Raw genomic sequence first — 14,711 nt, forward strand, 5'->3', positions numbered from 1 at the left:
GTAATGGTATTTCCTGTCTAGATCACTGATAAAGTAATGATATCTCCTATCTAGATCTTTGATAAAGTAATGATATCCCCTGTCTAGATCTCTGATAAAGTAATGATATCTCCTATATAGGTCTCTGATAAAGTAATGATATCTCCTGTCAGGATCTCTGATAAAAATTCTAACTTTATCCATAACTGTCATGGTGTTAACTATATAAGTCCAAGGACAATATCTCTCCAAAAAACTGACCGACAGAAAATTCAAATTTTATCTGTAACTTGTCATGATAAAAATTATAACTATTCAGTACTAATTTTCAAATCTCTATCTTCAAGCACAAGCAAAAAAGTGTGGAAAACTGATTTGCCGGACTGATGAATGAACAAACAGACGGAGTGCAATTCTTCGACGTTAGAGAAGTAAAATGCTTATGTTTCAAGTAAAATAGATGCACTTCCAAGCTAACACACCGTGAACATTTGCAATAAAACAGTTATAAGGAAAGGTACTTTCTTCAAGTGATTTATTAAAAGATATTGAATGAATTAAAGCATTGAGTATTTGAATAACATAAACAATTTAATTCAATTATATAGGAAATGTATCATAGATGTCTGACATATGTCTGTTGGGGAAATATGGAAGAGGACAGTTTTCCTTTTTTAATTTGAAATAAGACAAATATCATATAATGTAAGGGACGACATCAAAAGTTCAACGAAGGATTTAAAACTTTTAAAATTCATATAGTGTTTTTTTTCACTGACCCCCTACCCTCCTCTTAACTTAATTTGGGAAAAAATGATTGACCTATAAGGATATATATATAAAATTCATGTCAATTAAACAAAACTTGTAGCAATTTTGACCCCCACCCCCAAACTATTTGAATTAAGTTTTTTTATCCTTCATTGATTTTTTGATGTCGTCCCTTAAAGAGATCACATTTATCGTCTTCATTATACACGTTATGACCAATCGAATTGTCATTTATAAAGTTTTGTAGGGGTGAAATATACCTCTGTTTGATAAATGAGCATTTTCATGTTTTTCCACTAAGTTTTGGTATTTGAATACAAAAAAAACCCACACTTTTGAACCAAATGGTACACTATACACTGATGCGCAATGCGACGTTGTGGTATTGTTATATTATCATGACAACATGTACAATATCAATATATAGTTTAATTTTGGATGTAACGGCTTACGCGTCTTCTGATTGGCTGACGTTATTTGGTTATTAGCCCATAGACATAACTTAGTCATGTGACCGTGACATCATTAACGTTTTTTCATGGTGTTCTATACGGTTAAAAATGGAATTTAGAATTAGATTATAAGAAATGACTGTAATATTTTGTCTGTCTATTCGAAATAACATATATATCTTCATAGACAGAAAAAATGTTACACTCATTCCTTATGTCACCGTCGTATTTATGTGCATAAATGGTTAATTGGTTATTCATCAGTTTATTTATTTCATTCTTTCATTCATTTATTCCATTTTCTGTTTCATCATACTCATTATGACGATTGACTGAGACTGACGACATTTCTAATATACGTCACTGCACAATTTCATATACACGTCACTACACACCTGAACGATTTAAATAGAATAAAATATTATTGCACGAGCGCGGGAAAATATATGTACGCTTTATTTATATATAGAAATTTAGTATTTCATTAACTGAATAGCCGCCTTTCAATGCTGACGCTTAAATGCTTAAGCAATATTTACAGGTTAGTTAATTTTGTTATTTGAAAAATATTATTTAGTTTCTCGATAGAGTTTCATTCATTAAAAGTGATATGGAAATATTATGATAGTTTTATCATAATCTGCAATACGGCTTTTCCGTACCTTTTACATAGTTTAATAGTATAGTTCAAAATTACTGAATTACAGCTAGAAATTGTTTTATTGGCGATATTAATTCCTGGCGTAATTTTAAAGTGCTTTGTCGAATTCATTAGTCCGTCAGTTCTTGTCTCATTGTAGTTTGTGGTTTTATATTTATATTTTGAATGGATGTAATTGTTTCCGAATTTGTTGAAAGATTTGTATATGTTGAAACAAATGTAGATTTACAGTTAATAAAAGTGGTACTAAAGTCACTGTCTAGTATACGCCCCCCTTTATTTTTGCCGATCAATGCATTTGTATCGGGACATATGTTTTGCACCCCCCCCCCCCCTTTGCCCTGGGTGCCCTGGGTTAGCACCCCCCCCCCTTTCGAAAATTCCTGCATCCGCCCCTGTTGGTAATGAATGTTTAGAAAATATTCATATTTTGCGCAAACCTACGAATTAAATTAGTTTGGTGGATGTTTAATTTTACACCGATAACAAAGGGAAATTGTTTCATTCATTTATATATTCATAATATTGTGTTGGTATGACTGTCGATAACGTTCCAGTTGATTAGCTCCATAGTACACATTTTCGTTGTGTGTTTACAATCATCCCACATGTCAATTCATTATACATTCCGCGGTGGATTCGACTGGTATTGATATCAATGAAGTAAACAATAGTGTATTGAACCATGACAGCATTTTATTAGATTAGAGCTGAAATTTAAATGATTTAAGAATAGCAATTATAACAATTAACATTATTTATTAGAAATATTTGATTATAAGTATTAGATATTCTTTATATTGTTTAGTATTACTTATAATTATATATATTTAAGATGCCATAGTTTATCTTATTACTTATATTTTTCAGTTTGAATTTTTGTGTGCATTGTTGCATGAACACCTGGTCCTTGCACTGTCAGATTTCACATGCACATTAGATCATTTGACGGTAAGTTGACATTTTCATCATCATCATCATCATCATTTTCATTATTTGTGTTGTCTTTCATATGTGTCTGTTTGCGTTTTGTATTGTGTCCCGTTTTATATATTGTACTCTGTTTTGACTAGGGCTGAAGGAAATGCATCGGGTTCCGTAGTAGAGGGTAATGTTAAATGTCATAAACCTAATATGACCGAGACCGATATTGCAAAACTGGTAGCATTTTTGTCTAAACATGGTAAATATAAAGAACTTACTAATGAGGAGAATGACTTAATATCTCGGCACGGGACGTTTGCGCTTCAAAACATAGGACATTTGCGCTTTTTACATAGGACATTTGCGCTTTTTTTTTTTATATATATCTATGACTTCCCTCCTCTTTTATCCGGGCTTGGGACCGGCAGGTTTGACCTGGCAGAGTTAAAGTCATTCTTTATTGTTAAAAGTTTAAAAATCATTTCATAGCACATTCATGTCATAGCACATTGTTGATATATGTTTAAAAGTTTATGTACAGCTAAAAGTAAACATTCTTATGAAATAAAATCAAGTACTGTCATCACAATTTCAGGTCAGTGTAGATTGATATTTGAAGCCCAATGAGTGAACAAATTTTGCTCTTGTTATCTGTCCTGATTGGTACTTAGCCCACATCTCAAAGAAAGGACCGAGTTTCTCCTTCTCAATTCTTGATTGGGGAGCCTGTTCATCAATGTACCGAATCTTAATATAATTTACTGACTGTTGTTCAATAATGTTCTTCAATAATATAAAAATGGCAGGATGAGTCATGTAAAACTGTGCATTGTAGTGATCATGGAAGGATTCTGGTCCATTTGTTGTACGCTTACTGTAAGATGGCTGTTCATCGTCCGTTTTAATTCTTGCATTACAATTTTTAACAGTACATCTCCATGAAAGGTCTCCAATTTTTAGGGTTTGGTCAGTCAGTGGGCCCCCACTTATGAAAATTTCTGGATCCGCCACTGTTTTCACCGATTTAAGTCTATAGGAGTGAGATTGAGGGAAAAGGACTGAATTGAAAATTGAGAAGGGATATTGACATTTGAATCAGGAACCCCATGTCCAACCGTCTTGAGGCAATACACAATTTTCTGTATGAATTCTGAAGGGGAAACTTTCTAGCTTCACGCGAAACAAAAAATGACAAACAAATCTCTAAGGGTAGTCTCAAAAGAATAAGTTGATACTAGTTGTGGGAAGACAAATATAATTATGGCCACAATATATCAATCAAATTTAAGGTTTATTACGAGTCCAATCTGTATGTATTTGTATTACGAAATTTTTTAAATATACTAATATCAAAACTGTAAAAATACGGTATACTAGTACTCAAGTCCGAATAGAACAAACGTCGCATTTTAATAATTGTATATACCAAAAGAAAACGTCGTCCACAGTCAAAATGTGTGTTTTATATTGCATTTTTAAAAAAATGCCGGGATTTTGATGCAATGAGTCAAAAATTTTACAAAAAAATCCAGACTTTACTACAGAAATTTTCGTTAAAAAGTTTTAGACATACAGTACCCAGTTGCTTGTCCATGGCGCGAAGTTCACGAAAAATACTAAACAACATTTAGAATAGATAAAAACGTGCTAAGTCACCGGAGTCGAGTGCACCGTAGATTTTTGTCTGGGTAAATATCCGTCGGAAAAGTAAAAAAAAAAAGACAATAAAAGCGTGGTTATATTTTTTATATACCGCTTTAACTCGTGTCTCGTAATTAAAACACTATTGCAAGCAAATATTTACTTCAGCAAGCTTATCATTCCTGCGGGAGTGTCCATCAAAGGCTGTCGTGCCATAAAAGCGCTTAATTATCGCAAAGCTTACACTGTATAATATCTGCATTTCTCTTAAACTCAACGACGCCATGTTTTTTACATGTTTTATGTGCTCTGCTGTCTAAACCACTTTTTTTACAAAGAAAATGAAAAAGAGGACCGGAAGATGTCCGAGTTTAAAAAAAACCAGTAATGGACCTCTTCTGGCTCTCTCCCGATGAACAAAAAAACACGCCCCTGCAGGTGAGCGGTGTACAGTTCAAGGTCAAATCTAAATTATCTCTTTTAAAGATGAAAAAAGAAAGAAAATGATTAAACATTTTTTTGAAAAAATAGGTTTGAGCAAAATTGATTCTTTTTTATTATCATTTCTTGAAACAAGGCATGACAATCAATACTTTTTTTTGTCAAATCTCGCAACGGGATTTCCTGTTTCGCGCGCTTTCATTGATTGTATTTCATGATGTACGAGAAAGACGCCATAGTTATATTGCTCCTAGCTAAAAGACTTATTACGAAGATTCAGTGACAACTACATATTTACAGTGAGTTTATAAGATAAAAAGGAACATTTACTGTGGCAACATCCAAATTGAATTGTTGGGACAATAATGAAATTGAGAATGGAAATGGGGAATGTGTCGAAGAGGCAACAAGTTGAACAACCCAACCATAGAACAGCAGGGTTTCCGCTGGCGGTCGCCATTTTCGCAATTTGCGAAAAAATAATAATTGTGGCGATAAAAATTCGTCATTTGCGAAAGAATTTGGCGAAAGAAATATATAAACCGATTTATTTTCCTCCATCTTGTTTATTTACTTTTTTTCGAGTTTCTCGGACTTTACCTGATCAGACAATACTCGGAATTCATCTTGACCTCATTAAGATTTAGACAGAAAATCAATAATCAGCTGATTGCATTTTATAGCTATCGACAACAAAGGACTAATTAATAAAGGTGTTGATTGAATTGTTTCACAAAATGATATGGTCAAATGGCTTCCGCTATAAATGTCACATACAGAATTTATTTACATCTTTGCGAAGCACGTGTTTGAAGCAAACTTTTGACATCTCTCCCTTTAAAGATAGTTTTGAAAAGAAAGCTGTTGTTGTGACGAAAATTGTTCAAAAGCAAGAAAAATCTCCGATTTAAAACTTTAATTCTTTTATCCTTTGACTTTAATAAAGTCGTTTGAGTGACACATGCACGTGTTTCAAGCATAGTTGTACATCTCAACTTTTTCATTTACGATGGTCAAGAAAAGAAAACTGTCGTTATGAAAAAATCTATCCAAAAGGCTGTGAACAACATCTCGAATGAGAGTAACCCTTCAATGTAATGACTACACATGAAATGAGGGATCAATTTCATGTGATAAAAGCTTTTGTTTTGTTGTAAAAATTACTTCTTAGTACAAAAGGGCACAACAGGAAAAATATCTTTATGTTACTTGGCGAAAAAAATAATAAAGTGGCGAAAAATATATTGTTTTGGCGAAAGAGGTGGCGAAAAAAATAATTGACCCAGGGGAAACCCTGGAACAGGCAACAGTAGATGTTTATTAATTAGACATGGCAAAAAGTTGTCTTTTTGGGAATAATTTTAAACCATTTTTTTTCAAATTGGGAATTTCTCCAGGGGAAAAAGCCTGTATTCTCCACTAATTTAAGGTTCCACTAAAGTCAAAATATAGGACACTACAAACATATCTAAACTTTGCCTGTATTTTTCAACCTATATTGAATAAAGTCCTAAACTATGTGAACATATGTTCATTTAAACATACTCTACATATACACACTGTAAAAATAGTAAATAAACTTGAAATTTTTATGTTGTGGTCAAACCGGTTTTGGGGGTGAACACTAAATTTTCCAAAAAATCTGGAGGCCTATGAGATGACATAATTTGTTTAAAATTGGTATAGACGAATACTGTTACATGTAATGCAGTACAAGCTAGTGTTTATTTGTCAAATAAATATGTTTCAATGACATTTTTGTCCAATTTCTGTATTGTACCTTTGATATGCGTTCACTTAGATACTTGAATTTAACTGAAACTCGTATATCAATACATTTTTTTAAAAATCAACATTAGCTTGTACTGCATTATATGTTACAGTATTCATTCATACCAATTTTAAACAAATTAAGTCATCTCGCAAGCCTCCAGATTTTTTGGAAAATTTAGTGTTTACCCCCAAAACTGGTTTGACCACAACGTAAAAATTTCAAGTTTATTTACAATTTTCAATGTATATGTTAAGTATGTTTAAATGAACATATGTTCCCATAGTTTAGGACTTTATTCATTATAGGTTGAAAAATACAGGCAAAGTTTATATGTTTATGAAGTGTCCTATATTTTGACTTTAGTGGGACCTTAAGGCAAACAATATCACTGAAAATAAAGGCTGAATGTACTAAATATTTTTACTACAGGGTTGAAAAGTAATGTGTATATGTCTCTGATAAAATATAATTGCATAAAGTTAACGTTTTCTGAAGACTATTTATTTTTAGGTCATGGTTCTAGAGGCTTCCTCACAAATTTATATAAAAATTCAACCATAACATGTGTTTACTTTTGCACATGTGAAAAAAATTTCTGACAAAAGACAGATTTCTCTTGTCAAAGGGGATTTATATTTATATTGCACTAAATTATTCAGAAAGAGTTGTATTCAGTTAAGATTATATTTCTGATTCTGTGAGCAATTATAGTTTTATCAAATTCTCCCGAACAGCAACGAACTGATCTTGTCAACTGAGACTTGTAAATTTGAACTATTTGAATAAAAGGGCATCTAATTCACATGATAAAGGAAGATTATAATTAAAGACAACAATTTATCAAGAAATAATTTATTTTATTCAGTAAAAACAAAATCTTCTTGCAAGATTGTAAATTCGCAACTTCCAGATCCATTTCCTGTCAGAGTAACATTGAAAATATTCGATTGCACATGGTTATGAACAAATCTACCTGAATATTCTTATCAGATATTCGATTACATGATGAAATTAACATTGAGCATATAGGTAAGGTTTTGGTAGTACAGACAACTACAGCGTAAAAAAACTGTGCCACTTCACATGTTTCACTTCTTTATGTTCGTAAAATCAGAAGATAAAAACAGAACATCGAAGATCGATTAACTGTGTCTCTTATGCGCTTTCTTTTAATCTTATTCACAGTTACTTTCAAACGCAAAGACGACAAACATTAAGTTTTATACAATGACGGATTGGACACGAAAAAAATCCGCCAAAAAAAAATTCTTCTAAAAAACGTCAAAAAAAAGAATTTGAGTCGGCGGGTTTGTTTTAGGTCGGTCGCGTTTGGGCAAACATACAATCTTTTTATTTTGGCCTAATGCATTTCATTTCATAAAAAAAAGGATTTTTATTTATTTTTTAGAGATAATTATCGACTCCTAGGAGTCGATATTAAGAATTAAACGATGGACAGTTAGTGTGTGAATTTTTCTTGCTTCCTGATTGGAAGATATTACGAGACTTGATTAAATCAAAGTTTATTGATTGGTTAGGACAATCCAAACCTAGTAAATGTCCTTCAATCCCGTAGAGTATTGGATTTGTGCTCTCTATTTTAGCAATTAGATTTTGCCTGGTCATTAGGGAGCTACCATTTTATTTTTATGGGGGGGCTAGGATGAAAAATTTTGTCCTGCATTTTTTTTTTAGCTGTAATCTCTGTCCTGCCTATTTATTTTTCACTCTGTTCGGTCCTGCCTTTTTTTTTTAGTTTATCCTGCCTTTTTTTTTACCTAAATTGTCGTCCTGACTTTTTTTTTTTGCAAGCGTCTCATCCTGCCTTTTTTTTTACTCAAAACTCCTGTCCTGCCTATTTTTTTCAAATTTCATCCTAGCCCCCCCCCATAAAAATCAAATGGTAGCTCCCTTAATCATGCATATTCATGATATTGGTACACAGGTAACTTTTATCTATAAATAGTCGAATCTTCTGGAGTTTCGTAAACAACAACGTTAAACGATATATACTACTTCATAACGTGTGACCTCACATGTGTGGTAAAATTTGTTGATTGATGCACGTGGCTATTCTAGTAATTTATGAATTAATCTACAAAGCGAAAGCACTTTCCATTTTCATCAGCAATGAGTCGACTAGCCCTTTTTGAAAGGCTAATGCTTGTGTTTTTGTTAGGGTCGGCGGGAATAAAAAAAAGCATGAAAAGTCAATTTTATTTTTTATTCTGCAAATCGGGAAAATCGGGTTGGCGGATCCGTAAACCAACATTTAATTAAAAAATCCTAGCCTTATGTTTTAATAACTTATATTTTAAACCAGAATGAATGACTTTGTCAAACGCTTTTTCGAAATCAACAAAGCAAGCATAAAGTTTCCCACCTTTCATACTGGTGTACTTGTCCAATAGATTTTAATACAAACATGTGATCGGATGTCCTACTTTCACTTGAAAAATCTGACATGGATTTATGATATTATTTGTTTCTAAATATTTTTCAAGCCTTTTGTTTAGTATTGAGTTGAATAGTTTTCCTATACACATATTTATTGTAATACCACTGTAGTTTTCAGGTTTAGATGGATCCTCAGCTTTAAAAATTGGACAAATATATGCTGATGACCATTTTTTTTGGATATATTACTGAAGAAAATACAAGATTAAAAAGTTTTTGAAATAATGGAGCCAAAATACTAGCACCACTCTTCAGTATTTCATTTGGGAGGCCATCTAAATTGACTGCCTTTCCACATTTTAACTTACAAATAGTGTATGGAAATCAATCTATACAAGTATTTCCACCATATACATGGGGTTTGGTCTCAACCTGTTATGTACAGAGTATTGGAATTTGTAAAGAATTGTCTCCAATTGTATACTAATATTAGAATAATTTCACTATTTGTGTCAATATCTTTTGACTGTTTTGATAATTTATTTTCAGGCTTCCAGTCCAGCAATTTACAAACTATTAAGGAAGGCAACACTAGATAACACGCTGGCAGGCAACACTAGCCAAAACATTGTGGCAGGCAACACTAGAAAAGATAATGGTAAGCATCTTTTGTAATTAATTCTCTCATTGTCTCTCAACCTCATTTTAATCGGGGGATAAAGTTAAAAACAAAAAAGTCTATTCCTTAAATGTCAATTTATTGATTAAATGCCAGCTAAAGTGCCTAGAGTGATTCATCTACAACACTAAGTTGAAAAAATTACTATCCTGTTGATCCAATATTTTTGTAGTGTATCTGCCACAAGTTGGATTCAAACTCACAACCTCTGTGAGTATTGACAGTATACAGTAGTTGACTATTTGGACACCTCGGTCATTAATGTCAATTTAATATTAATCATACATGTAAAGTCTTGTCCTCAATTTCAGTGCAATTTAAAAAATGCATTTATGAAAAAAGTGCCTACTATTTTGGTTTTGCCTGCAGCATCCTACAGTAGGATGCAAAATTTTGTTTACTATATATAGTTAATATTTATGCACCCAATATAGCTAATTGGGGCATTAAGTGTCACTTTTGAGGTTTGTCTTTCTGTATTCTTCTGTCCCATTTTCCACTCCCCGCTCTTGCTTAAGTTGCCTTAAATTTTATAAAACTCATACACAATGAACAGAACCACAATGCACAGAGATCAATTTCGGGCAGTGAATCATTTATTGTTCTAGAGTTATGTCCCTTTTTTACTTGGTAAATTTTTATTGCGAAGCTTGAGTGTCCTCAGACACGTTCCTCTTAATCTTTTATTATTTAGGCACCACTTACTTTATTTTTTCTTGGAATATTGTCAAACAGCTGAAGCTTTTTCATTTCATAATAAAAAAAAAACCAGTATCCCCTACAATGTTTATGCCCCACCTACGATAGTAGAGGGGCATTATGTTTTCTGGTCTGTGCCTCCGTTCGTCCGTCCGTACAGGTTAAAGTTTTTGGTCAAGGTAGTTTTTGAAGAAGTTGAAGTCCAATCAACTTGAAACTTAATACACTTGTTCCCCATGATATGATCTTTCTAATTTTAATGCCAAATTATAGTTTTCACCCCAATTTCATGGTCCACTGAACATAGAAAATGATAGTGCGAAGTGCAGGTTAAAGTTTTTGGTCAAGGTAGTTTTTGATGAAGTTAAAGTTACATCAACTTGAAACTTAGTACACATGTTCCCTTTGATATGATCTTTCTAATTTTAATTCCAAATTAAAGTTTTGACCCCAATTTCACGGTCCACTGACCATAGAAAATGATAGTGCGAGTGAGGCATTCGTGTACTATTGACACATTCTTGTTAAACTTATTTCACTGATGTATAGATTTTTTTAGTCAACATTTACATGTAACTAGTTTTATTTTTATACATCTGCAAAAAATTTAAAATATTTGGTCGTATATTGGTATCATGTTTTATTGATGCCAGCATCTTCAGAAGACAGATGGTTTCCGGATAATATCTTTTTACCTTTTCTACCTGATAAAAGGCTGTATAATTTCAATCAATTGTACATTTCGTTGAGGCCAATTTCCAGAAAATTTGATTAAAGGAATAATAACTCTTTCGTAAGTCACATGGTATCTCTCAAAAAGTCGTACGACATGCTGAATTAAAGTGCAAAAAAAATGTTTAGTTTAAGCGGAAAAAATGTTGTACAGACATAAAGTTAGAAAAATAGAACATAGTTTTAGTGTAAATGTAATGCATGAAGACTTTTGGAAACGTACTAGGTGAAAACTTTTGGAAACGTACTAGGTGAAAACTTTATACAGAAAGATGTAAAAACTTGCCAGATAGGTAGAAATATCTATGCTTGAAACACCGAAAAATGGTGGATTTTTAAAGAATTTTGGTCGGCAAAGTCAAATAAATGGCCCAAGTTTATGTAAAAGATGTGGTGTTCACTACTGCTTACAGAATGATCGAACTTTTAAGAAAGAATTTTCAGTGAATATATTTCATGTATTTAATGAAAATCTGTTATGGTTTAGTTCCCAGGCTAAAAATGTAACAAAAGCAGAGAGAGAGAAGAAAGGGGACAAAAGGGGGGGGGGAAGGGAATTGATTTTCTTATAAGCTCAATAATGCATTTCAGTTGTCGTAACTCTAAATGAAAAACAGCCTTTATATTACACATCTTTTGGTGGTTCAGGAAAATGAAAAAAAATTGTGGAGAACTGTTAGAAAAAAATGATACTGCTGAAAACTTATGTTATCCCTTATTGAAAAATCGACCTTTTTGCGAACTGTTCTGCCGCAAACACTGCGGTAAGGTTGCTGCAAATAATTTGCCGCAACAACACTTCGACTTTTTACCATGCAAATGAAGGTTGCAGCAGACTTGCTGCAAAGTTTTATAGCCTTATATAGTTTGTGGTGAACTTCTGGCGACTATTTGTGGTGAATCTCTGGCAAACTTTGATAGCCTTATATAGTTTGTGGCGAACTTCTGGCAATTTTTGGGGTGAACTTCTGACAAACTTCCAAAGCTTTATATAGTTTGCAGTGAACTACCGGCAAATCAAGTGACTATGGTTATTTTTGTACTAATAATAGCAAACTTACATGCAAAAACTGCCTAAATTAACTTCCAAAGAGATGATCAATGATGCATGGCCTGTTTCAAGAACTAATTGAATCATATATAACTCAGACATATTTCATATATAACTTCCATTTATTTTTAATATGAAAACACGAACATTAAACTAACTTCCCTCCTGTTATCAAAGGAACAGGAGGGAAGTTAGTACTTGGAGCATGCTCAGTATGCTATAAAGTTTGTAGAAGTTCCAGCAAACATAAGGACTGCTTTAAAGTTTGTTTACAAAGTTCCTTTAAATTTAAGAATGTTAAGAGTTAAAATGTGACAACCTTGCGGCAACTTTTAACATATGTTTGTGGACAGTTTGCTGCTATCGGCAAACACGGGTGAACAACTTTCAGGTCTTCTGGCGAACTAAAAAGATTGCTGCAACCTTACCGCAAGGTAACATGCAGCAATGTTTCTCTTTTCATAAGGGATGTAGAGGTTTTGAGTTTCTCTAAATTTGAGTTGAAAGAAATTGATTTGTTATAAATATAAGACATTTATTTTTTAAACTGTTATATAGAGCCAAAGATCCATTTCCTTTATTTTATTAATACACATGTTCTCAGTAATGAAGTCTGCAGATGATTTATTGCAGTTAAACTTCACCCTGAATTTTAGTTTATGAATCATGGAAAGAATTGACTTTAAACTTTTATCTTTTTAAACCCTAATTGTTCCGTAGATTCCTTTTAAGCAGCCATTGAAATTAAGGTAAAAATTTTGAAAAAAATATGAAATATTGGATTGGAGTCGAATGCACCCACACGAGCGGGTTCGAACTCACAACCTCAGTGTTGACTGGCTAGTGATTACAGTAGTAACTAATTAGACCACTTGGCCACCGAGGCCCCCTATATTAAATTTGAATATAAAGATCTAAGTATTAAGGATCATGAACAGTCGAGCCTGTTTTAAGCATGTCACTGATGGGAAGTGTCAAAAGAGGTTCTGAAATATTCCCAGTCCAAAAAAAACAAAACGTGGCTGGGATTGAAACGTGGTTAAGTGTTACAGTTGGAAGATTTATTGTTCATGTTAGCAGACAAATATTAAATGGTGGATTCTTGCTCTGTAAATTTGAAGACATTTAAAGGTGTTGATACTTTTGGCTAAATAAGTTGGTGAATTGCTTTTCAGTGGTATTAATTGAAGGTTATTAGGCTTTTGACGATGTGAATTTAAGCATGGATGCAATTTGGGTACTCCTCATTACAGAATCATGGATAGTTTGGAGGTTGATTTAAACCCACTTTTGTATGACTCAATATGGATTCAAAATTAAATTGGTGTACCTATACAATAAAGAAGGGTAGGGCTACAAAATAAACACAGTATGGACATTTTTTTCTTGATCATAAAAAAACGTAGGTGAAAAAACTGTCAAAATAGGTGCAATTTGGGTACCGTCACGTTAGAGAAAATTCTTGATATGGTATCCAAGAGACCGTTAGAGATAGTTGACCTCTTAAATAAGGGTGGTGACCTTAAGGCAGGTTTGACTGTATATGATTATTTTTTTTCACATCTAGAATTTTTGTTAACAATAAAACATGTAAAGAATGACTTTCAATCAACACGATCATTAACAATCCTTGTTGCAGAAGTTTCTTTTTAAGCAGCAACTGTTTTTTTAAAGGAAATATCTACATGCATGCATGAGATGCATTGAGTGGAATAATTAGCAAGGAGACATGAAATTCATTAACAGGTATAATTGGATTGATGCTACACAAGAAAAGTTCACAATGGTAAAAATTGAAGTCTCTTTTGTCAAATTATAGCTCTCAGCTGGTCCTTGCTGACGGTTTCTAGGTGATGGCAAGTATTGAAGCACAGCGCCATATCAGTGTTGTATCCTTCTTCTGGTTCAGTTTGTTAGGTGTGATTGTTTGTTAGGTGTGGTCACCTTTTGAGTTATCTATTTAAAGAGATTGCCTACATTGTGGAATGTGAAATTAAGGGATAATGCTGGATTCTTTTTATCCTTGATAAGTGCCTGTATGAAGTCTGTCTTAAAAGGGGCATGGTTCCCATAGCAATGTCAACATTTTTTATTTTAGTTCTCTTTTAAATTTTTTAATGGTTCTTCTATGCCATTTTTTTCCTTTTTTCAGATTTAAAAAAAAATCTCACTCTTCAACATTATTTCATTATTTAATTAGTTATAACCTTTTTTATGGCCCTGCAACGAAGTTGTCGGTGCCATATAGTTTTACCCTTGTTCGTAATTCCGTCGTTCTGCAATGCCTTCAGATATTAGACTGATTTTTGGTATGTGAGTTAACCATGATGAGTTACAGATCAAGTTTAAGTTTTGTTCCGCTCTATTAATTTTTGCCAAAATTACGGGCTTTGAGAAATTGTTGAAAATCAGTTATACAGACTTTTTTCTGAACACCTTTAGATATTGGGCTGATTTTTGGTATGTGAGTTAACCATGATGAGTTATAGGTCAAACTTAGGTTTTTGTTC

The 14,711-nt window shown here is 32.8% G+C and overlaps 2 long non-coding RNA genes across 3 annotated transcripts; both read left to right on the forward strand.

Annotated features, from left to right (window-relative positions):
- The first annotated feature begins 1,491 nt into the window (after positions 1–1,491).
- On the forward strand, positions 1,492–13,846 carry LOC139521906 (uncharacterized). 2 transcript variants are annotated; one of them, XR_011664092.1, is made up of 3 exons: positions 1,492–1,743; positions 2,734–2,814; positions 9,590–13,846. It is a non-coding gene; the product is annotated as an uncharacterized lncRNA (long non-coding RNA). The 2 variants fall into 2 exon arrangements; XR_011664091.1 differs by lacking the exons at positions 1,492–1,743; positions 2,734–2,814 and adding an exon at positions 4,989–5,168.
- LOC139521905 (uncharacterized) lies at positions 6,166–9,281 on the forward strand. The gene is made up of 2 exons (XR_011664090.1): positions 6,166–6,298; positions 7,019–9,281. It is a non-coding gene; the product is annotated as an uncharacterized lncRNA (long non-coding RNA).
- Positions 13,847–14,711: the final 865 nt, after the last annotated feature.

Source organism: Mytilus edulis, chromosome 4, assembly GCF_963676685.1.
Source record: "Mytilus edulis chromosome 4, xbMytEdul2.2, whole genome shotgun sequence".
Classification (NCBI taxonomy): domain Eukaryota; kingdom Metazoa; phylum Mollusca; class Bivalvia; order Mytilida; family Mytilidae; genus Mytilus; species Mytilus edulis.